Source organism: Schistocerca gregaria, chromosome 6 (assembly GCF_023897955.1).
Source record: "Schistocerca gregaria isolate iqSchGreg1 chromosome 6, iqSchGreg1.2, whole genome shotgun sequence".
NCBI lineage: Eukaryota > Metazoa > Arthropoda > Insecta > Orthoptera > Acrididae > Schistocerca > Schistocerca gregaria.
The window spans coordinates 156,916,550-156,927,176 of NC_064925.1; positions in this window are offsets into that span (position 1 = coordinate 156,916,550).

A 10,627-nucleotide genomic window follows, 5' to 3' on the forward strand; every position below is an offset into this window, starting at 1 on the left:
GTGTCCGGTTTTCAATTAACTGCTCCTTATACTATCTCTACTAGCAACTCATGTTGCAAACAATGTTAACGTACACAAGGGGGTGTACGTGCTAAACTATATTATTATACAACATGCGGATCAGGAGTAATGATGCGCGAAGAACAAGCTTCAGACTGCAGTTTGATATTTAAAGAATCGTGAGTTGAGAGCCGGGGTTTACTGATCCTGTACTAAGAAGCTCTTTTCATTAAGTTAAGGGACCCAAAATTTTAACTTTCTAATATGTTTCTGACTTAGCCCTTTCAGACACACTGGCTACAACTGTGTACATCATATTTAATGCGTATTAGCTGCAACAGAAATATTTCCCCTTTATAGTATGTGATTGTTCAGTCCTTTCATCGTGTGCATGTGCCCCCACTTGTTGGATATCACTGTAAAAATATTAGCAATCAAATGTAGCAGTGCTCGCGAGAATTCACGGAAGTTGTTGGTTTGTGAAACTATGCTATATAATTGAATAATATTATTGTTCAAATGGCTCTGAGCACTATGGGACTTAACTGCTGTGGTCATCAGTCCCCTAGAACTTAGAACTACTTAAACCTAACTAACCTAAGGACATCACACACATCCATGTCAAGGCAGGATTCGAACCTGCGACCGTAGCGGTCGCGCGGTTCCAGACTGTAGCGCCTAGAACCGCTCGGCCACTCCGGCCGGCGAATAATATTGTTGTTATTGAATTATCAATTTATTTATTACAGCAGTGAATGTTTCAAAGTTGCTTATTTTAGTCCATATAAAAAAGCCAAATGTACAAAGTATGTATTGAAAACGGATATACCGGTACATATCTGTATAAATAATGCATCTAAAATCATTATAACGTGATATCCCTAAAGCGCTCCAGGCAAATGCCGGAATGGTTCCTTCGAAAGGGCACGGCCAACTTCCTTCCCCGTCCTTCCCTAATCCGATGAGACCGATGACGTCGCTGTCTGGTCCCCTCCCCCAAAACAATCCTACTCCAAAGTCACTGAAAAATCACCTAAGAGATTTAGAGCATAAAGAAGAATTTTCTTTCTTTCTCCAGAAGGAATTCAAATTCGAAAGGGTTAAAGATACGTAGAGGTACATTTTCTTGTGTTTGCGTGCAAAGGACACGACATGTAGCATAAAAGTAACACCTACATAGTGGCGCACCTATTTTTCAGTCTTGTAATATGGGACAAGAAATACTGAGTCCGCCAATGAAACTGGGTGATTTCACGAACTGTTTTATTATATTTTACACAACTAGTTTAATAAGATCAAAGAGCAAATATCCTTGGTCGTAGAGCGAGTCATTAGATGCAATTAACATGAAGAGAGTTAAAATAGATTGAACAAAAAATACAAGAATCATATTCAGACGACAAACTGCGAGCAGATATTAACATAATCAACAATATAAGCCAAGAATCATTTTCTTTTTTTTTTCAGAATCTCCCTGACGAAATTGAAGGAGTGAGCTAGGAAATTCTGCGATTTAAAATTGAAAGTGCGACGATTACTGGTAACATGTTTTAATTTTCGTAGTAACTTACAAAAATAATTTACCACATTACATAAAGCAGTATACAGGTTGTTACAAAAAGTTACGGCCAGACTTTCAGGAAACATTCCTCACACACAAATAAAGAAAAGATGTTATGTGGACATGTGTCCGGAAACGCTTAATTTCCATGTTAGAGCTTATTTTAGTTTCGTTCTTCCACCTACGCTCAGTGGAGCACGTTATAATGATTTCATACGGGATACTCTCTACCTGTGCTGCTAGAACATGTGCTTTTACAAGTACGCCACAACATGTGGTTCATGCACGATGGAGCTCCTGCACATTTCAGTCGAAGTTTCGTACGCTTCTCAACAACAGATTCGATTACCGATGGATGGCCTCCACGCTCTCCTGACCTCAACCCTCTTGACTTTCATTTATGGGGGCATTTGAAAGCTCTTGCCTACGCAACCCCGGTACCAAATGTAAAGACTCTTCGTGCTCGTATTGTAGACGGCTGTGATACAATACGCCATTCTCCAGGGATGCATCAGCGCATCAGGGATTCCATGCGACCGAGGGTGGATGTATGTATCCTCGCTAACGGAGGACATTTTGAACATTTCCTGTAACAAAGTGTTTGAAGTCACGCTGGTACGTTCTGTTGCTGTCTGTTTTCATTCCATGATTAACGTGATTTGAAGAGAAGTAATAAAATGAGCTCTAACGTGGAAAGTAACCGTTTTCGGACACATGTCCACATAACATATTTGTTTCTTTGTGTGTGAGGAGTGTTTCCTGAAAGTTTGGCCGTACCTTTTTGTAACACCCTGTATAGGTTGAGACAAAACACAGTGTACTGCTACTCAGCAACAGGTGTTAATAAGTTGGAGATATTGGCTTCCAAAGGGAACAATCCAGTCACTTCTAAAATGATAATAAATGATAAAATTTTAGTGCAGATATCCCACATTCGTTATCTAGGATGTGATATTAGTTTTAAGTGTGTCAAACACAATGAGAAGAAGGCTGAAAATTTCGAGATAATTGCGGAACAATTGGAAAATCTTTGGGAAGAAACGAAACGAAAATGAAATTCTATAAAGTTATGGCTGTATGGATCCGAATCATGAACAGTAACAAAAAAAGAAAAAAAGAAAAATTATGTATAAAGCAGCAAAAACGAAGTTCGTGAAATATGTATGGTGATCTAATGAAATTAATAAAATAAGAAAGACAACAGTAAGATCAGATATAATTTTTTTTAACAAAAGACAAGATAAAAGAGAATAGAATTAAACTAAAGGATCATGTTGATGGAAAACGTATTACTAATTCTGTCGACTGGAAACGGGAACTAAGTGGACCTCACAAGCGCATAAGCGGTGGGTGAATGATAGAGATAGTAATTCGTACTGTAACATCTAATTCTTGGAAGGAGATACCGATAATTTATATTGGTGACAATGGTAGTGATCATTTATAAATTCATACAGTGAAAAATTCATAGAAATTACAGTTATATAGTATTCTCAAAGCAGATAATTGCAGCTTCATTAGTGTTTTTTCCACTGTTACAAATTGGGGGATTTTTCCGTAGTCCACCAGACAAACGCAATTATTATAGCACTAGCATCAAATTAAATATTCCTATGACATCTAGAAGAGCATCCGAAGGAAAAAGTACATAATTGTTAGAACTGTTATTAAACAAAATACTGGTGTCTGGTTAGAGTGTCTTATTCTACATTTCAGTATCACAAATACTTTTAACATTTCGGTTGTTTGGTTATGTAACAACTAGAGACTTTGGCTGTTCCCGATCCGATATAACAATAGTGGCGTTTCGTCGATTTTCTCTGAGGTGAGTTTCATCTGCCAGGAGAGTTGTTCTGCCGCTGACCTCTTGGGAAAGAGGAGAAGGAAGCAGTCAGGTGACAGTCAGTCTCTGATCTTTGCGCTCGTCTTTACTACAGACCGGTTCCACTTCCTAGAGCTACGTTTTAGCCACCCGACTGGACGGGCAAGTTTAAGAGAGGCCGTCTCTTCAAGGGCACCTTCTCTTAGAATCTAGTTTCGTTTAGCAAAAATTTCCACAATAAATCAGGAGCGTGGTTACAGCTCTGCTATGTTGCGCTGCGTAAAATTTGCTCCAGTGTTTCCTCCGTCGAATTGAATAAATGAAAAAGTGCCGATTTTTGTGAAAAGGACCACGCTTTTGGAGGGAAAAATTAATAATACGTTAATTGACGTTCAGGAATCGACCTAATGTGTACAATAGCTCTGCATCACCGTCATCAGTATTCCGTGACTACGCTCAGGTGTCGTCAGTCGACGGCCGGAGTGGTCGAGCGGTTCTAGGCACTACAGTCTGGAACCGCGCTACCGCTACGGTCGCAGGTTGGAATCCTGCCTCGGGCATGGATATGTGTGATGTCCTTAGGTTAGTTAGGTTTAAGTAGTTCTGAGTTCTAGGGGACTGATGACCATAGATGTTAAGTCCCACAGTGCTCAGAGCCATTTGAACCATTTGCCGTCAGTCAAATCCCTGCATTCCCTCGATCCGTCTTTGTCTTGGCATGCCAATTAGTCTCGTTCCAAGTGTCACTAAATCTAGTAGCCTTAAAGAACAAGGCATTGCATCCATAGGCATCACCTTCCCAGCCATGGAATTTTGTCCTTATTAGGCCCATTAAGTAAGATAACTTATATGCACTCTCCATATACTGAGGCGCTGTATAGTAGGATAGATGGCGATTTGTGGTATCTCTGCCAAAAGAGCGCAATGCTGGTACACGTTTTTCGGAGCACACCATTCATCAAATACTGTCGGACACGGAGCTCTGCAGCAGACCACTGCTACGTGTTCACATGCTGACCCAACGACATCGTCAGTACGGTTGCCACTGCAGGGGACCATCGGGATTCCACCGTCAATCATTGGAAAAGTGTTGGCTCTTCGGGTGAACCACATTTTTGCTACAATAGGTCGCTGGCCGTCTCCACAAACACGGTCATCGATGTGAAGGTGGCTCGAAACGTGCAGCGCGCCACGGACGATACCTAGTGGAAGAAGTATTATGCTATGGGAGACAATCTCCTGCGCCTGCATCGGACCTGTGGCAGTAATCGAAGTCACGTTAGCAGCTGCGAACCACCTGCATCCCTTCATGCTTGATATCCTTCCTGGCGGGGATGTCATCTTTCAGTAGTGTAGTTGTCCGTGTCTCGGAGCCAGAACAGTGCTACAGCGGTTTCTGGAGTTATACCCATTGAACCCACGTAAAAGGCATGTGTCAAAATTCATGGAGAAAGACATCGTGCATGGTTAAAACTTCAAACACACCGAACAAATGGAAATGCAACCAACCTCAAAAATATCAGGAAAAAGTTCACACAAATTATCAGGCAAATCAAGGGACAATTACAGAAAGATCTAATCGACTCAATAAAAGAAAATTACCACAAAACCAATTCCAGAGACTTTTACAAAATGTTTGGAAGATAATTACAAAAATTCGTTCCTCCAGCGTTAATGCTGGACGGGCAAGATGGAAAAATGGCACATAATGACAAGGAAAATGCCGAATTCATGCCAAAAGCATTTAGTAAACTTTTGAATTGTGAAGTTATCCCAGGAACCTTTAGCAATTGATACAGTCACATCCATCAAGACTCCACCTGATCTCATAAATCCTCCAACAATCCAAGAGGTGGAAACGGCTCTCAGACAGATGAAAAATTATAAGGCATGCGGAGAAGACCAAGTTTTTGCAGTAAAAGTGGAAATAAGCCAGTGATACAATTCAAACACCCTTACACATAACCCTAACAAAAATGTGGATAACAGAAAAGTTCCCCGAACCTTGGAGCACAGCCATAATCCACCCACTCCACAAGAAAGGAGATAAAAGCAACCCAGATAATTACAGAGGTATCCCTCTCTCAGACTGCACATACAAGATTTTCTCCAGAATCCTATATAAGAGGATCAAAGAACAACTAGAGGAAGAATTAGGTGAATATCAAGGAGGCTTCAGACCTTGGAGAAACTGTGCAGAATAGATCATCACTTTAAAATTAGTCACAGCATATTACAAAAAACCAAATAAACCTCTTGTAATAACCTTCATGGACTTTAAAAAAGCATATGAGTGTATCCATAGACCATCAATGTAAAAAATCTTAAGAAATTTCGGACTGCATACAAAATTAATCAAATTGATAGAACTCACCTTAACCAACACTGTATCAAAAGTCAAGTTCAGGGGGGAACTCCCTGAGCCATTCATCATAAAAACAGGTTTAAGACAAGGAGACTGCTTGGCACCCCTGCTGCTGTTCAACTGTGCTTTAGAATATATAATGAGGGAATAGTACAAACCAACCCAAAGAACATCCAGTTTTGAAGACCCAAAGACAACATAAGTTTAAATGTCTAGGATTTGCCGATGACCTTGCTCTCTTGTCCAACAGTATTCAGGAAACCAAACAACAAATTATATCACTACAGGAAATAGCACAGAAAATTGGTCTTGGAATATCCTTTGGAAAAAACAATCATGTTTACTGACCCACCACTCATAAAGAAATTGCCATAGGAAAGCAAGAAATCAAAATTGTAGGTAAATTTAACTATTATAACATTTAACCTTAATGAAAAGCCAACATGGCATAACAGAATAAACAAATTGACTAGAGCACAATATATCACCAAGAACACCAACAAGAAAAAGCCTGTCAATACCAACAAAATTAAAACACTACAAACCAGCCACTCAACCAGTAATAACACACGCAAGTGAAACCATCTTCAAAACAACTAACACTGCATAAATAGACAAAATAATCAAAATAGAGAGAAAAATCATCAAAACGTGTATCAACAAATCGAACCATAAAGAGGGACTCTGGAGAGTAGCTACAAATGAAACAGCCTACAAGGAAATACAACCGGTAATGAGTACAATTAGGAAGAAACGCATTTCATTTTTTGGACATCTAATCAGAACACCAGAGAACAGAATTATCAGAAGAGTAATAGAAAAATTGTGGAATAGTAGGTGCGACATTAAGTGGATTACAGAAATCAAGGAAGATATGGATGAACTACAGATTACACTGGAAGACCTAAGAAACAAAACTGACAGAATCAGGAAACTCACAGACACACAAGCCAGACTGCAAATGAGAATCAACAAACAGACAACAGGAAGGGTGATTCCGATGAAGAAAGAGGGATGAGATCCGAGAGAATGAAGAAGTACTGGGCTGACAGGAAACTGAATAATTCTTTGTATAAAGCTGGCTAGAGTGGTCCAATGAAGGCCATAGAAAGTAAATAATAATAATAATAAACTCATGATGATGTCTTGACGACCAAATTCGCCTGATGTAGATCTTATGGAACCCATAGGATGCCATGCGTACGCAAACTAGCGGGCCGTTATTTACGAGCCGGCCGCGGTGTCCGAGCGGTTCTAGGCACTTCAGTCCGGAACCGCGCGACTGTTACGGTCGCAGGTTCGAATCCTGCCTCGGGAATGGATGTATGTGATGTCCTTAGGTTAGTTAGGTTTAAGTAGTTCTAAGTTCTAGGGGACTGATGACCTCAGATGTTAAGTCCCATAGTGCTCAGAGCCATTTTTCGTTATTTACGCGTGAAGAAGATTATAGAAGAACCTGAATAATGGCTGCTCCTGGTAAATTTTGTTAGCATGGAATCTGGACACTTAGATGTATAAACTTTATTGATTCCCAAAGCATATCTAGCCTGTTAATCGACTGCATAAAAATTTTTGATAGGCAGAACGTAGCAGTTTATTTTGCATCTCTATCTACCAGTTACATAGCGGTTCAACCCGTATTCAGGGAAATGGTTTTGGCCCAAACTATTGATTCTTCGAACAATACTCGTTTCAGTTTTAGAGGAAGTGCTCGCCAATATTTCATCAGTGAACCGGGGACAAAATATCGACCTTGTTCATAGATGGCAAGCTATCTTTTTACAGTAGTATCTCATATGGAAAGGCTGAATGTGATACGGTTTGACTAAATAATTAATAAATATCAAACGGAGTCAAATAACTGAAAATGTTTAGAAATATGAAGTGGAACGATTACATAGGCCCAGTAGTAGGTGAAGGTAATTCAGCCTTTGATATATACTAGGATACTGGCAGACTGTAATTTGTATGTGGTAGATATTGCTTACACTAGACTTGTATGGTCCATATTGGAGAACTGTCTATGAGTGTGGGATCCATACTAATCTCAAGTAACATGAGACATCGTCTACGGAGAAAGAACGGTGGTGCAAATGCTCACAAGCTATTTTATTAGCAAGGAGCTGCAGCTGAAATGTCGAAGTGTTCCAACAAGATGACACTCGAAGATCGACATATGCTCTGGCTAATACTGCCAATAATTTCCCAAGAAATGGCTTTCAGGGCAGAATCTACAAATATTCATGCCCCCCTCCCCCTTTCCTGCCTCTTATACGTCTGACTGTAGTAGAGGACGTGATGATAAAATTAGACAATAAAAAATTCTCAGAGATATATAGAAAAATCACCCTTTGTCTCAATTTTTATAGAAGTTTTACAGTTTGGAAGTCACTGGTCGAACTACCGTCGTCTGTCATGATTTATAGCCGACTTGTCCAAACACTATTATTTAAATTCAGTCATAGTGATTTTCTGTCATATGTGATTAGTTGCTATTGACGAATAGTACCAACGGTTTAAATACAATCACTATTTTTATTTTTCATTAATCTGCAGATCACGGGACATTCGTTTATAGCTCATGACGTTATATCAGTGATGTAACAAAGCTGTTCTGTATGTTTTCTTTGTCGCTATCATAAGTATTAATTTAAAACGTAAAACGGAAGATGATGAGGTTTAACCGGTTACTGAGTGATTGTAGAAGGGCGATGTGACGTCCCTTCCCTCCTTCTTCACTCGCCGGGAGGAGACGCGACTCGTAACTATGTTCGTCCCCGTCGGTGTGACGTGGCAGAGCACCTGTAACTCGCGTAAGAACACAACTCTTCGCGTGGTTTAGAAATATTCTGTTATCTGTCCGCAACAGTCTTCTCAGTTTGTGCGAACTGGTAAACTGCAATCGTTTATTTTTATTTTTATGCCCGGTTAGTTCCGTGATGAAATAAAATCTTGATTCTTGATTTCATCATTACGGTCGTTTTTCACATCATACATAGAGATTATGAAAGTTTGCTGTCTGCTATTCCGTTGCTATGCCGTTGCTACGTCCAGTTATTAACAACGGTCCGATGTAACTCCAGAGATAACTCGTGTTGGAGTAAATATTTCTTTTCTTTTTTTTAATACGCCGTAATTCTGGTTTAAACTAATCACTCTTCACTGTTCATTATTAGTGTACTCACTTAGTCACTTAAAATGTTAGGCGACACGTAAGATTTATCTTTTGATTCAGATTTTATTGTTCTTCCTGTAATTAATTGTTTGTCCCTACAACACACGCACACCGATAAGTCATCCAAGATTAACTTCTGTTCTGTTCAGTAATCGTGACGCTGACAACTCTTGACTAATCGCGGTACTTGTCTTTCTTCGTGACTTCATTTTATTGTGTCCTTCTCAAGACTACGAATTGTGTTTTGTCGTTGATCCATTGCTCTCAAAATTTGTAACTGTTCATCAGTACGAAGGCTGAGTCAGATAAACCAATTGAAGTCTAACACTCGTCTTACAATACCGTCGAGTTAAGAACGGTAAAGATTAACTGTCATCAGTGGAATGACTGAGCAATACTTTAGTCTCTACGTGACAAATTATCAAACCTCCAAAAGTGAAACAATCTAATAGCGTTTGCGTCCAGACAACTATCGCAAAAGTACTCTAGTGCGACTCAAGAGCAACTAACTGAACATTTCCATATCCATATCTGAGTTGCATTGTAATCGCATTGAATTTCCTTTTCGATGCGGCTACAACTCTCTTCCATGGTAAATGTTATCTTTGACTGAATGACTGTCTTGGATTTAACCTTAGTTCATATGATTTTGAATTTATTAATTTATTCTATAGATGTCTGATAAAGAATCTAGGATAATCCTTTCCTTTTATCTCCCCTTTTTGTATGTTATTCTCAGTATTTGAATAATATAGGTGTTAATCAAAATATTATCAGCGTAGATTTTATCGTCAATAGGTGCCGTGACTGTCAAGATAACTCACTTACCTACTTTAAGTTTCCACAAAGTTTATTAATTGGGGTTTTCTGTCCTTGGGGCGTTACAGCGACCAGTAGGAAAAACATCTTTTATTATTTTGCCTGCAAGAATGTGTTGCGTGCTACACATGGCATGATCAGTTAACCGGGAAAAAGTGTAATATCCTGAAGAAGTTTCCAGAAGTGGGGTTGGAATATCGATAACGTAGAAGAAATTGAAGAGGAACATGATGAGGCCTAACAACGTAGAAGGTTTTACATTCAATGACGACGCTCACGAGAGCCTGCAGACTTGCAGAATATCGAACTGACAGAAAGAAATCACAAAAAAAAAAAAAAAAAAAAAAAAAAAAAAAAAAAAAAAAGTAATGTAGAGTAACGAAATTTCGGAAATGCTTTTGTCTAGATAACATAATGTGTAAGTGATAGCCACTACAAGATGACAGTTTAATGCAAGCACGAAATAAAGCCACTGCAAATGTGAAATGCTGGTAGATTAATAACTGGTATATCCGCCAGAATGTTGGATGTATGCACCCATACGTACAGCATTGTGTTGTACAGCTGCCAGATGTCAGTTTGTTGGATAGAGTTCCATCGTGTTGCGCTTGATCGGTCAAAACAGGGACGGTTAATTCTGTTTCTGGATGACGCTGAAGATGTCGTCCTATGATGCCCAATATGTGCTCGACTGCGGGCACATCAAGTGACAGATCAAGCCAAGGCAACTTGTCAACACTCTGCAAAGCATGATGGGTTACAACAGCGGTATGAGGGCTAGCGTTATCCTGTTGGAAGCATCCACTGGAATGCTGTTCATGAATGGCAGCATAACAGGTTGAAGCACGAGACTGACGTACAGATTTGCAGTCAGGGTGCGTGGAA